The sequence below is a fragment of the Lissotriton helveticus genome, chromosome 3_1 (genome assembly GCF_964261635.1).
Source record: "Lissotriton helveticus chromosome 3_1, aLisHel1.1, whole genome shotgun sequence".
Lineage (NCBI taxonomy): Eukaryota > Metazoa > Chordata > Amphibia > Caudata > Salamandridae > Lissotriton > Lissotriton helveticus.
The window spans coordinates 978,293,671-978,306,450 of record NC_136061.1 but is presented as its reverse complement, the minus strand read 5'-3'; the positions used below and the strand labels follow the sequence as shown (position 1 = coordinate 978,306,450).

Genomic DNA, 12,780 nt, shown 5'->3' with positions numbered 1-12,780 from the left:
TAAATATGTCTGGTTTAATAGTCGGGACATAACCCAGACCTTTGTCCAACACCCTCATCTGTGTTTCCGCCAACTCAACGTCACTTAAATTAATGACAGGACTCATTTCCTGCTTGTACTTGGTTTAGCAATTGTGTTTGTTATTGAGTCCTCCCATTGTACTTTTCGGTTCTTTCACCTTCCTTTCCCCTGCCCCACCCTCTTCCTAAAAAGGGGGAGAGGGGTGTTAGGAAACAATTGGAAATTCTTGGGGTGAAGGTTAATTGTCCAATGTTAAATTAGCTCCTTCCAAATTCCTGATTTGGAAACCCTGCTGGTTCATAGCATTGGAAAAAGGGTGTGGGAACTCTCCCTCTTCTCTGCAGTTTGTTCCCCTGCCCATCCTTCCAAGCGGACTCCCCTGAGATATTTATCCTTGTTGACCCTTCATGAGGAGTTATCCAACTTCTGTTAGTTATAGGTCGAAAGTCTTCTTTAGAATATGGCAATGCCCCTTACAATTTGAGCCTCTTTAAGGCTTTCAGGAATTTTGTGATTTTTGATTTTGGTAGGAATTCCGTAAATTAATTTGCAATCCTGCTTTTTCTTGTATGTTGTAATCGAACTTGTGTCTTCAGAGGCGAGTTGCTCATATTTGTTTTGATCAAAAGCGCATTTGAGAGCTTCTTGGTAGTCTTAATCATTAGAACCAACCAATCTTGGGTACATTTCCATGCAATCATAGGCCAATCTTTCCTGAATTCAGCATCTTCTAGTAAGCTACTGGGTGCATTTGATACTATTTGCCCACTTGGAGCTGCATTTCCTCTCAGGTGTTCTGTCACGATTGCCCAGTAATGTAACAATCTTACATGTGTCTTATTTAGCTCTGACAATGCCTTCGAGTCGCTTATATTAGACAGTCTTGTTTAATGTACCTTCCCCTATCAATGAGTGTGCTGATAAAGACTTCTCAATTAGCAATAAAGCTAAATATAGAGAATCCATTAAACACTATAAATCAGAAATAAAATCTGCACCAAGTTGCTATTATCAAGATAAAATCACATCGGCGGCAAACTCTCCGCAAGAGATTTTCCTTATTGCTAAATCAGTTTTGACTCCTCCAACCCCCCACAGACTGCAGATAATCCTCAACTACGATGTGACCAGTTAGCAGAATTCTTTTCGGCCAAGATACAAACCATCTATACGTCCTTCACTCTGGAAGGAGCAAGACCACTGACTCATTGTCAGTGAAATTGCTCTCCCACCCTCGCAGCTCCACCATTAAGTGAGGTGCCCCTGCCCCTGCACTCTTGAGTGTTGGTGATCGAGGCCCTCCTCCACCCGCAGGTTTCCCTGCGCCTCATCCCTGGTGGTCCAGTGGACCTCTGTCTCCTTTCTTTCTTTCTGCTCCTTCACTCCTTTTTCTCCCCTTTCTATCTTTCACCTTTCTGCACCTCTGCTCTTTTGCGCCTTATTTCTGCCCATTTCCCTTTCTCTCCCTCTGCTCCTTCACTCGTTTTTTTCCCTTTCTATCTTTCACACCTCTGCTCTTTTGTGCCTTATTTTTGCCCATTTTCCCTTTCTCTCCCTCTGCTCCTTCACCCGTTTTCACTCGTTTTTTTACCCTTTCTATCTTTCTCCTTTCTGCTCTTTTCTGCATCTCTGCTCTTTTGTGCCTTATTTCTGCTTATTCTCCCTTTTTTCTTTATCCCTTCTTTCCTCCCTTTACCTTTCCCCGCCGCTGCTGCCCCCGCGGCCCCTCCCCCCCCAGCACGACCGGCCCAATCCAGCTCCCCTCCCCGCTCCCGCCTCCCAGCTGTCCAGCCCTCCCGACCCCTACTTAATGGCGGGCGCGCCGCTGGTGCACCGAAGGTGCGTCAAAGGCAAGCACGTCTGCGCTCGTCTGCGACCCGTCCGCGACCAGCACCAGGAACCCTGGACCTCCGCCCCGCCAACGCTACGACCCAGCAGCACTCCACGCACTCAACCCAGGCTGCAACAACAACTGCAAGCTAGCAGCACCAGCCGACACCCATGGACCCTTCAGCTGTCACCGCTGCCGGCACACCTGCAGCACCGCCAAGAACACGGATCCAGCACAACCCGCCCACAAGAACACAACCGAACCGAAGACCCTGCAATGCATCCTCCTCAACGTCCGATCCCTCCACAAACACGCCACAGAAATCTGGGACCTCCTCGACAGCACAACCCCAGACGTAGCATTCTTCACCGAAACCTGGACCAACACCACCTCGGGACCGGACATCGCCATCGCCATCCCCCAAGGATACAAGATCTCCAGGAAGGACCGCCCCATCCACCCAGGAGGAGGAATCGCCATCATCCACAAATCCAGCCTCCACCTGAGCACACTCTCTGACGAGTCCACAGAACTGATGGAACACCTTCACTTCAAGATACTGGCCTGCCCCACCGCCGCCCTCCGAGGAACCCTCATCTACCGACCCCCTGGACCCCGCGGACCCTTCGCCAACTCCATTACGGACATTATCTCCCTGCAGGCCATCGCATCCACCAACTACACCCTGCTGGGAGACCTCAACTTCCACCTCGACAATCAACTGGACCCCAACACCACATCCCTCCTGGACAACCTCCACAACATTGGACTCCGCCAGATCGTGACCGAGCCCACGCACTCAGCAGCACACACCCTCGACCCCCTCTTCACTACAGGAAACTCCATCACCTTCAGCCACACCACCAAACTCCCATGGACCGACCATTGTTGCGTCCACTTCACCTTCAGAACACCCACCATCCACAGACACCAGCACCTGCTTCCACAAAGAAACTGGACCAAAATCACCGATGACCAGCTCACCTCCTCACTCAACAACTCCACCCCAACCATCGCGGAAAACGACGACCCCAACACCGCAGCCCGAACCCTGCATAGATGGATCTCGGACAGCACCAACACCATAGCCCCCCTCAAGAAAAACAACAATACCCGTGCCAAGAAAGCCAGATGGTTTACCACCGAACTTCGAGAGTCCAGGCGCACATGCCGCCGCCTCGAAAAGGCCTGGAGAAACACCAAATCCACAGAAGCCCACAACAACTTCAGAGCCGCCACCAACGCCCACCATCAACTCATCAGAGAAACGAGGAAAAAAGCGATTGAAGACAGAATCTCCACCCACGCACACAACAGCAAAGAACTCTTCAGCATCATCAAGGAGTTCGCCGAACCCACCAGCGAGTCTACCGACATCCCTCCCTCACAAGACCTCTGCGACAAACTCAGCATCTTTTTCCACCACAAAATCAAGAGCATCTATGACAACTTCTACGAAGACAACCAACACACTGAACCCTCACCAACCACCCCCGACACCCGGAAACCAGCGATTGATGACTGGACAGCACTCACCACCGAAGACACACTGAAGACAATGAAGTCAATCCACTCAGGGGCCCCCACGGACCCCTGCCCCCACCACATCTTCACCAGAGCCGCCAACACCATCGCACCCATGCTCCGCCAAACCATCAACCGCTCCCTGGCGACCGCCTCATTCCCCGACGACTGGAAACACGCCGAGGTCAACCCCCTCCTAAAGAAACCCTCAGCGGACCCCACCGACCTCAAAAACTACAGACCCATCTCCCTGCTCCCGTTCCCAGCGAAAGTCATCGAGAAAGCCATCAACAGCCAACTCGCCACATTCATTGAAGAACACAATATCCTCGACTCCTCCCAATCCGGCTTCAGAAAAAACCACAGTACGGAAACCGCCCTCCTCGCCGCAACAGACGACCTCCGCACCTTACTGGACAAAGGAGAAACAGTAGCCCTCATCCTCCTCGACCTATCAGCGGCGTTCGACACAGTCTCCCACCGCACCCTAATACGCAGACTCTACGATGCAGGAATCCAGGACAAGGCCCTCGACTGGATCTGCTCCTTCCTCTCCAGCAGGACGCAGCGGGTCAGACTCCCCCCTTTCCTCTCGGACCCCACACCTATCACCTGCGGAGTCCCCCAGGGCTCCTCCCTCAGCCCGACGCTCTTCAACGTCTACATGGCTCCACTTGCCCCCATCGTCAGAACCTACGGACTCAACATCGTGTCATATGCAGACGACACCCAGCTCATCCTCTCCCTATCCAACGAGCCCAACACCTCCAGACGCAACTTTCGAGAAGGCATGGAAGCCGTCGCCAAATGGATGAAAAACAGCTGCCTACAACTAAACACCAACAAAACAGAAGTACTCATCATGGGCCCAAACCCCGACGCCTGGAGTGACACCTGGTGGCCCACCGCCCTCGGAAACCCGCCAACCCCCACAGACCACGCACGCAACCTGGGAATCATCCTGGACTCCGAGCTCAAAATGGACCGCCAGATCAACTCTGTCTCATCTTCCTGCTTCCACACCCTCCGTCTCCTTCGTAAGACCTTCAAATGGATCCCCCTCGAACACCGAAAGACAGTCACTCACGCCCTGGTCACCAGCAGACTCGACTACGGCAACGCACTCTACGCCGGAATAAACAAAAACCTCATCCGCAAGCTACAGAACATCCAGAACGCCGCCGCAAGACTGGTCCTCAACCTGCCAAAACACTGCCACATCTCCCAGCACCTGCGCACACTCCACTGGCTCCCCGTCGAGGCGAGAATCACCTTTAAGATGCTCACCCACGCACACAAGGCCCTCCACGGCACCGGACCAGCATACCTGAACAGCCGACTCAAATTCCACGCACCCCAAAGGACCCTACGATCAGCCCAGCTTTCCTACGCTGTGGTCCCCCGCACCAGAAAGACCAGATCGGGAGGCCGCTCCTTCTCCTTCCTCGCGGCCAAAGCATGGAACGCCCTTCCGCTCCACCTCAGACAGACAACATCACTCCCCATCTTCGCAAGAAACCTCAAAACCTGGCTCTTCGACAGACCCCCTCCTTGATGGAATGGAACCTGCACCCCCCCAACCCCCCACCCCTAGCGCCTTGAGACCCTTACGGGTGAGTAGTCGCGCTTTAACAAACTCCTGATTGATTGATTGGAAGGAGATTTGGAGCTGGTACCTCAAACTGACCTAATAAAGGAACAGGTCCTACTGGAGGAATTTCCCCCATTGGACCAGACCTCCTTAGTAGAAATCCTGACCCACCTCAAATCGGGCTCACCTATGGACCCAGCTCTGCCCACTATTCAAAATAAGATTAGCAAGATCATCTCTTCAGCCATAGTAGATCTGATTAATGCCTCTTTTCTCAAAGGAATCATGCCTCCCCTGTTGTAACAGGCAATGGTCAAGGCTCTGCTAAAGAAACCCAATCTAGCCCCTGAAGACTGGGCAAACTAACGACCCATTTCCCTGCTGCCTGGCATAAGTAAAATTGCTGAGAAGCATGTGAACTCGTCCCATTTTGGCTTCCTGGAAAATAACAACCTGCTCCATTCTTCACAAACAGGCTTCAGATCACAGCAGGGCACCGAGACTGCACTTCTCTCGGTAGTAGAGGAAACTAGAAAAATTCTTGACAGCAGAGGCTGCGCAGCAATTATTTTATTAGACCTGAGCGCAGCCTTCGACACAGTCAACCACTCACTCCTGATTAGCAGATTTCGTGATGTTGGAGTTACCGGAATAGCACTTAAATGGTTGCAGTCCTTTTTAGAAAATAAAGTTTTTGAGGAAGACAGCATCTCCAAACAAATGCCCCTCACATGTGGAGTTCCTCAGGGATCCGCACTAAGTCCCACCTTATTTAACGTCTACCTGAGCTCCCTGGCACACATAGTCACCTCGTTCGGGGTGCAGATCATCACCTATGCGGACGGCACTCAGTCGTCTTCCTGAATAAAAATGACAACTCAGGATTAACCCTTACATCCTGCTTAGAAAAAGTGGCCAGCTGGATGGACACCTCATATCTGAAGCTCAATGGGACATAAATGGAAATCATGCTTCTTGGTGATGCGGCCCCCCTCAATATAGATGTCTAACCGACAGGGTCCTCCTCCTACCCCGAAAAAGCATATAAAAAGCTTAGGAGTCGTACTCTATTCCAACATAGAACTTAAGGAACAAGCTCGGAAAGTGGCAAGCACTTGTCACGGCCTTCTGCAGATGATCAGGCAAATCCCCCCCCTAATACCTTTCCTGGCCAGAAGGCTGCTAGTCCAAGCATTAATCCTGTCACGACTGGATTATGCGAATGCTATTTACCTCGGAGCCCCACTTTCCACTACTAAAATACAACAAACGGTCCAAAATAATGCAGCTCAGCGGTTCTTAAATGGCCCAAAACAGCTCTCAGCCAAACCTGCTCTGACCTCATTGCATTGGCTTCCAATCTAGGGGAGGATTCAGTTTAAAGCTATGTGCATCGTACATAAAGCACTAGCTGGGAAAGGATACCCAATGATTCAGGCTATGATTCACCCTTAGCAACCCAAAAGAGCCTTAAGATCAGAGGGTAAATACCTACTGACAGTCCCAAAAATCAAACAAATGAGAAGTGGAGGTCGCCTGTTTTCATATAGTGTGGCCAAGATTTGGAATCATATTCCCCTTCACATCTGCTCTCAATCTAATCACATGTACTTTCGTAAACAGTTAAAAACACTCCTTTTCCCCTGATATGTCTTGAGTCTGGTATTTGCTCATTCCTTAGCGCTGGGATGCCCTCGTGTAACCAGGCGCTCTACAAGTGCTTTCTCATTCTCATTCATAGTCTCATCGTCATATGATAAGCCTTCCACCATTTTGATTGCCCTCAGTGGGTTCCTGTGGTACCCTAACTGTTTCTTTCTCACAGCTTCTAGCCGCACACAAACTCTTTCACCCCCAGAGACAATGAGAGTTTCTATTACTTAGCCATTACACAAAATGTGCAGTGTCTCATATGTGAATCCTTCCCTATCTTGGGCTTGCCTATCTTCTGACATAGGTTTCTCAAAGAGATTAGAGGACACACCTCATCAATTAATTAACAGGATGTTTCATCATAGGTGCCGCCTCTCACCAGAGGTAAGTACCTCCCAGATGGGCTCAACCATAATGAATCCAGGAACTTGAAATACGTTTGTTTTTTCTGGAAAATCCAAGTTCCGGGTTAAAAATGACTACGGATAAACCCTAGATATCTCTTTATTTCATGGATATCCGTGACAATGTTAGAATATCAAATGCTGGATGTATCTTGAAACTTGATGGCTTCTTCCTTCAGAACTCGTGCTGACATGTTTCAGCAGAGATACACGTGCCCATATGGGTCTGACGGCTTTTTTCAAAGTTAGGACTCACTGCTTACCTCTCCTTAATATTAAAGAAATACACTAAAATCAGGAGGCATAATATTCTCCTACCTGTCTCTTCACTTACTTAAGACCTGTAGGAAAACAGATACAAAATAGTAGGGATTCATCATTATAAATATGGAATTCAAACACAAAAATCACCTATCACTGAGAACACTGCAAAGGGCACTCTCTAGAGCTATATAATATACCCATTGCCACATTTGAGTCCTATGGGTGCATTTTATGTGGCCTAAAGATGTTAAAGAAAGACCTAAACATGTGTTATGTTATGATTATGTGATTTTTAAATGCTTTATTGACCATATATTGTTGACAGTGTTTTGGGATAAATATTGTAATGCTTTATTGTCAATAACGAATGCATTTAGCTATGGTTACTGATTTTAAGTGGCATAATGGTGATTTTTAACATGTGGTTATTGGGTGTTTAATGTGATGATCACTTGACTAAGCCAATAGGATTTCCTTCTATTTTAATGTGGTGAACCCTTGACAAAGCTAATGTACTTGCCTTATATTTTGTTGTGTGACAATAGCAGCTAGAAAATATTTGTACTTTAGTACAAAAGCAGATCCTGCACAAAATGTGACAGTTCTTGCTACACAACTGTTTTTCGTGCAGGGTTGTGTTGTGTGAAGGACTGACGCTACACAAGTTTTTGCCAGAGTGTCAAAAAAAATTACAGAAAGTAGGTAACGTGTTCCTCATAGATATTTTCACAAATCGCTCAACTAGTAAGGCTTGCCAACATTAAAGTGAATTCTCGCAGGATTGTCAGCAGTTGCGAAGCCAGAGTCTCCTGGGCCCTATGCAAGGACGGAAATGGACCCCTTGGCCGATGTTTAAACGGTGTAATACAGCCAACTTATGGCGAGCAAAGTGGTACAAAAGGGGGTGGTGAAGGACGGAGCATCTGAACCAATCAAACACTCACACCCAGTCAACAGATCTGGGTTTAATCCATCACCATTCTTTAGCCCACTCTGCCACCCCAGTTCAGACATGGCCATATGCAAATCAGTCTGACCCTGTGCCTCATGGGAACAGTCCAGCCCGAACTGCCAAGCCATGCCTTCCCTGGACCGGAAACAAGCTTCCGAGGATCGGTTTCTGGCATTTCAGCCGTCTTCACCCCGGCTTTCTTGAATCCAGTGGCAAAGTGAGGAAGGGACTCACGTCTGAGCATACCCTGCCAACTTATGGCGAGCAAAGTGGTACAAAAGGGGGTGGTGAAGGACGGAGCATCTGAACCAATCAAACACTCACACCCAGTCAACAGATCTGGGTTTAATCTATCACCGTTCTTTAGCCCACTCTGCCACCCCAGTTCAGACATGGCCATATGCAAATCAGTCTGACCCTGTGCCTCATGGGAACAGTCCAGCCCGAACTGCCAAGCCATGCCTTCCCTGGACCGGAAACAAGCTTCCGAGGACCGGTTTCTGGCATTTCAGCCGTCTTCAGCCCGGCTTGCTTGAATCCAGTGGCAAAGTGAGCAAGGGACTCACGTCTGAGCATACCCTGCCAACTTATGGCAAACAAAGTGGTACAAAAGGGGGTGGTGATGGACGGAGCATCTGAACCAATCAAACACTCACACCCAGTCAACAGATCTGGGTTTAATCCATCACCGTTCTTTAGCCCACTCTGCCACCCCAGTTCAGACATGGCCATATGCAAATCAGTCTGACCCTGTGCCTCATGGGAACAGTCCAGCCCGAATTGCCAAAGAACGGTGATGGATTAAACCCAGGTCTGTTGACTGGGTGTGAGTGTTTGATTGGTTCAGATACTCCGTCCATCACCACCCCCTTTTGTACCACTTTGTTCGCCATAAATTGGCAGGGTATGCTCAGACGTGAGTCCCTTGCTCACTTTGCCACTGGATTCAAGCAAGCCGGGCTGAAGACGGCTGAAATGCCAGAAACCGGTCCTCGGAAGCTTGTTTCCGGTCCACCAGCCAATCGGACAACTCCAGCATTGGCAGGAAACGCCACTGGTCAACATAATGGAGCCGGTCCGGTCCTCGGATGCTTGATTCCGGTCTGGGAAAGATATGGCTGTTGTAGTTCGGACTGGACTGTTCCCATGGGGCAACAGGGTCAGAGCTGATTTGCATAAAGCCATTATCTGACCCAGGGTGGTGTGGAGTGCAAAAAAACGATGGATTTGGGCCCAGATCTTTTGACTGGGGGAGTGTGTGACATTGATCCACATTCAGTCCATCACTTGTTGTTTTTTGCAATTGCCGCCCTAAGTGCGCTGGGGATGCCCAGACGTGGGTCCCAGGCACTCCACACCACTTGGAGTCAAGCTAGCCGGGCTGAAGAGAGGTGTTACCTCGAAACCGGTCCGGTCCTCGGATGCTTGAGTCCGGTCTGGGAAAGATATGGCTGTTGTAGTTCGGACTGGACTGTTCCCATGGGGCAACAGGGTCAGAGCTGATTTGCATAAAGCCATTATCTGACCCAGGGTGGTGTGGAGTGCAAAAAAACGATGGATTTGGGCCCAGATCTTTTGACTGGGGGAGTGTGTGACATTGATCCACATTCAGTCCATCACTTGTTGTTTTTTGCAATTGCCGCCCTAAGTGCGCTGGGGATGCCCAGACGTGGGTCCCAGGCACTCCACACCACTTGGAGCCAAGCTAGCCGGGCTGAAGAGAGGTGTTACCTCAAAACCGGTCCGGTCCTCGGATGCTTGATTCCGGTCTGGGAAAGATATGGCTGTTGTAGTTCGGACTGGACTGTTCCCATGGGGCAACAGGGTCAGAGCTGATTTGCATAAAGCCATTATCTGACCCAGGGTGGTGTGGAGTGCAAAAAAACGATGGATTTGGGCCCAGATCTTTTGACTGGGGGAGTGTGTGACATTGATCCACATTCAGTCCATCACTTGTTGTTTTTTGCAATTGCCGCCCTAAGTGCGCTGGGGATGCCCAGACGTGGGTCCCAGGCACTCCACACCACTTGGAGTCAAGCTAGCCGGGCTGAAGAGAGGTGTTACCTCGAAACCGGTCCGGTCCTCGGATGCTTGATTCCGGTCTGGGAAAGATATGGCTGTTGTAGTTCGGACTGGACTGTTCCCATGGGGCAACAGGGTCAGAGCTGATTTGCATAAAGCCATTATCTGACCCAGGGTGGTGTGGAGTGCAAAAAAACGATGGATTTGGGCCCAGATCTTTTGACTGGGGGAGTGTGTGACATTGATCCACATTCAGTCCATCACTTGTTGTTTTTTGCAATTGCCGCACAGCAAACATACAGTGCTTTTTTTATTTGCAAAACAAAAAACCCAAAGTAGGATTATTTTGCTTTGAAAAATAAAATAAAAACACTGCCTCCTCCCTATGGGAGTTTTCTCCCATGACAAGGGGGAATTTTACAGCTTTTCCTACCCTTACTTCCAGGTTTTACCTGGCAGTGATGGACAATGATAACTGGCCATGTGTTCGGCCATTGTAAATTGAGTTGTTTGACACATGGTCAAACCTCCGATGGCATGAAGGTTTATGTTAGCTGCGTAGATGGAGTAGTCTCCACCATCGACATAATTAAGATATTGCCCATTTCTAAATGAGGTGGGCAGACCTTCACTTTGGTGGAGAGGGCACTCTGTTGTTGTAACAGAGTACCCTCTATGCCAAATTTGAAATCTCCCCCATAACACAGAAGCAAGCTTTTGTGATATTTAAGTACCTGAAATGAGCGGAGCCTGTGGCAAATAATCAGGCTTGCGCTTTAAATGGGAATAGAAAAGTGCAGATACTCATTACTCCAGAGTATCTGCGTGCCACTGAGAAGTGCTGGTAATCTCCCAATAAAAGCATAGCTGCAATGCTGAGAACTGTAGATACTATCCCTTTCAAATTAAGGAAGTGAAGGTACTCAGTACCTACCAATTTAAAGCACTGGCTAGGGCTACCTTAACCTAGAGGAGGGTCTAAGAGTACCAAGCCTTATCAACCAGAAACTGCTGATGAACAGCACTCACACACCACACCTGAACTGTGGTTTGTAAACAGTAATGCCTTGATATCATGTACTGAGGCCTGTGTTACCGGCTGGCGAATTTCAAGACTCTGACTTGTCCTCAAAATGGTTATGAAAGCTGTTTTCCTCTGAAGAAAATAAACTCAGATGCACTCTGTAGGATCTTTTATTGGCAGCTCATATTAGAATGTGATGCAGAGCAGAGCCCAGAGAGACATAGTTTGCTTAGAGACTGTTAAAGCCTATTTTCTTTCATAAAAATGTGCCTGACCTTAGAAAATGCATTTAACTTTACCATATCTGTAGAGGCAAAAACGGAAAACATAGCAAATAATTCTTTAAAATGTGCTAAATAAATAATTTAGCTTTAACTATAGGAGACAATGTTTTTGAACGTGTAAAATATAAACATGCAGCTTAAATAGGTAGTAGGCTTCCATACCTAAGTTGCCACCTTGATGAGGCCTGAAAATTTAGTATGTCAACTTCTACTTGACAGTAGAATAAGATGCATTTTTAGCAACGGTTGACCTAACCCTCTAACTGAAAAAACATAGATCACTTAAAAATGTACTGTGCTGAGAGAAATTTATTTATTTGCTTCCTCACACCATATGATGTATTTTTTTAGCCTTTTCACACCATATGATTTCTTCATTTCACTTATGCTATATTTTTATAATGAATAGAGTATTAGCAATGTTGAACATTCTGAAGATATTGGTTTGCATGCTGTCATCCAGACATACCGATAGAAATGTGTCATTACTTTAGACTAAACTTTGGTCCACACAATGGGTTACTTACAACAACTAACAGACTAGGCCAGCAACGGTTCTCATGAGAACCTTCCCTCATGTATTTAGTGCAAGACAGATTCAAAACTTTTAGATAACTGCACGCCAGTGTGAATGTTTACTATGCAAAATGGGAGAAAAGATGACAGTCCATCATAAGATCCATTTCCATTGGACAACACCATGTTGAATGTTGCAAACATTTATGCTTTCATGTATACATTTTTCTAATTAGAGAGGAGCAGCCATTTTCTACCCTTTTCCTAGTATCCTAATCTTTTGACAGAATAACTTTCTCTACAGTCAATCATAACTACTGCTGTGATGATTTCTCTTTGATCTATTGAACCAGTTGCTACTGCAACTTGTTAGGGAACTCTGCTGAGTTTCCTGAACTACTCTTTATGGGGAGTTTGTTTCTTTAGCTAGCTAAATGCTCCAGTATCTTGCTCTTTTCAATAGAACTCTTTATGGGTTCTTATTTAGGTAAGGACTCTTAAATTAAGAAAGGAACTATTTCCTTTATGGAACACGCTGTCTATATTATGCTCCTTCTAACTAAACCTTTTCTTGATGTTTCTGTAAATGTACTAATCTGAATAAAACAATAAAAATACTAATCTCTGAAAGAGAAATAAAACTTTGAAAACTATTCCAAACCTCTCATCATTGACTGAATATGAGGTTTTCTGA

At 47.5% G+C, this 12,780-nt stretch overlaps 1 protein-coding gene across 3 annotated transcripts in view; it reads right to left on the bottom strand.

Moving 5' to 3' along the window:
* The window catches only part of LOC144823156 (aryl hydrocarbon receptor-like), a 1,206,974-nt gene that overhangs the window by 21,768 nt on the left and 1,172,426 nt on the right, over window positions 1-12,780 (bottom strand). The gene's annotated exons all lie outside the window — the stretch shown is intronic.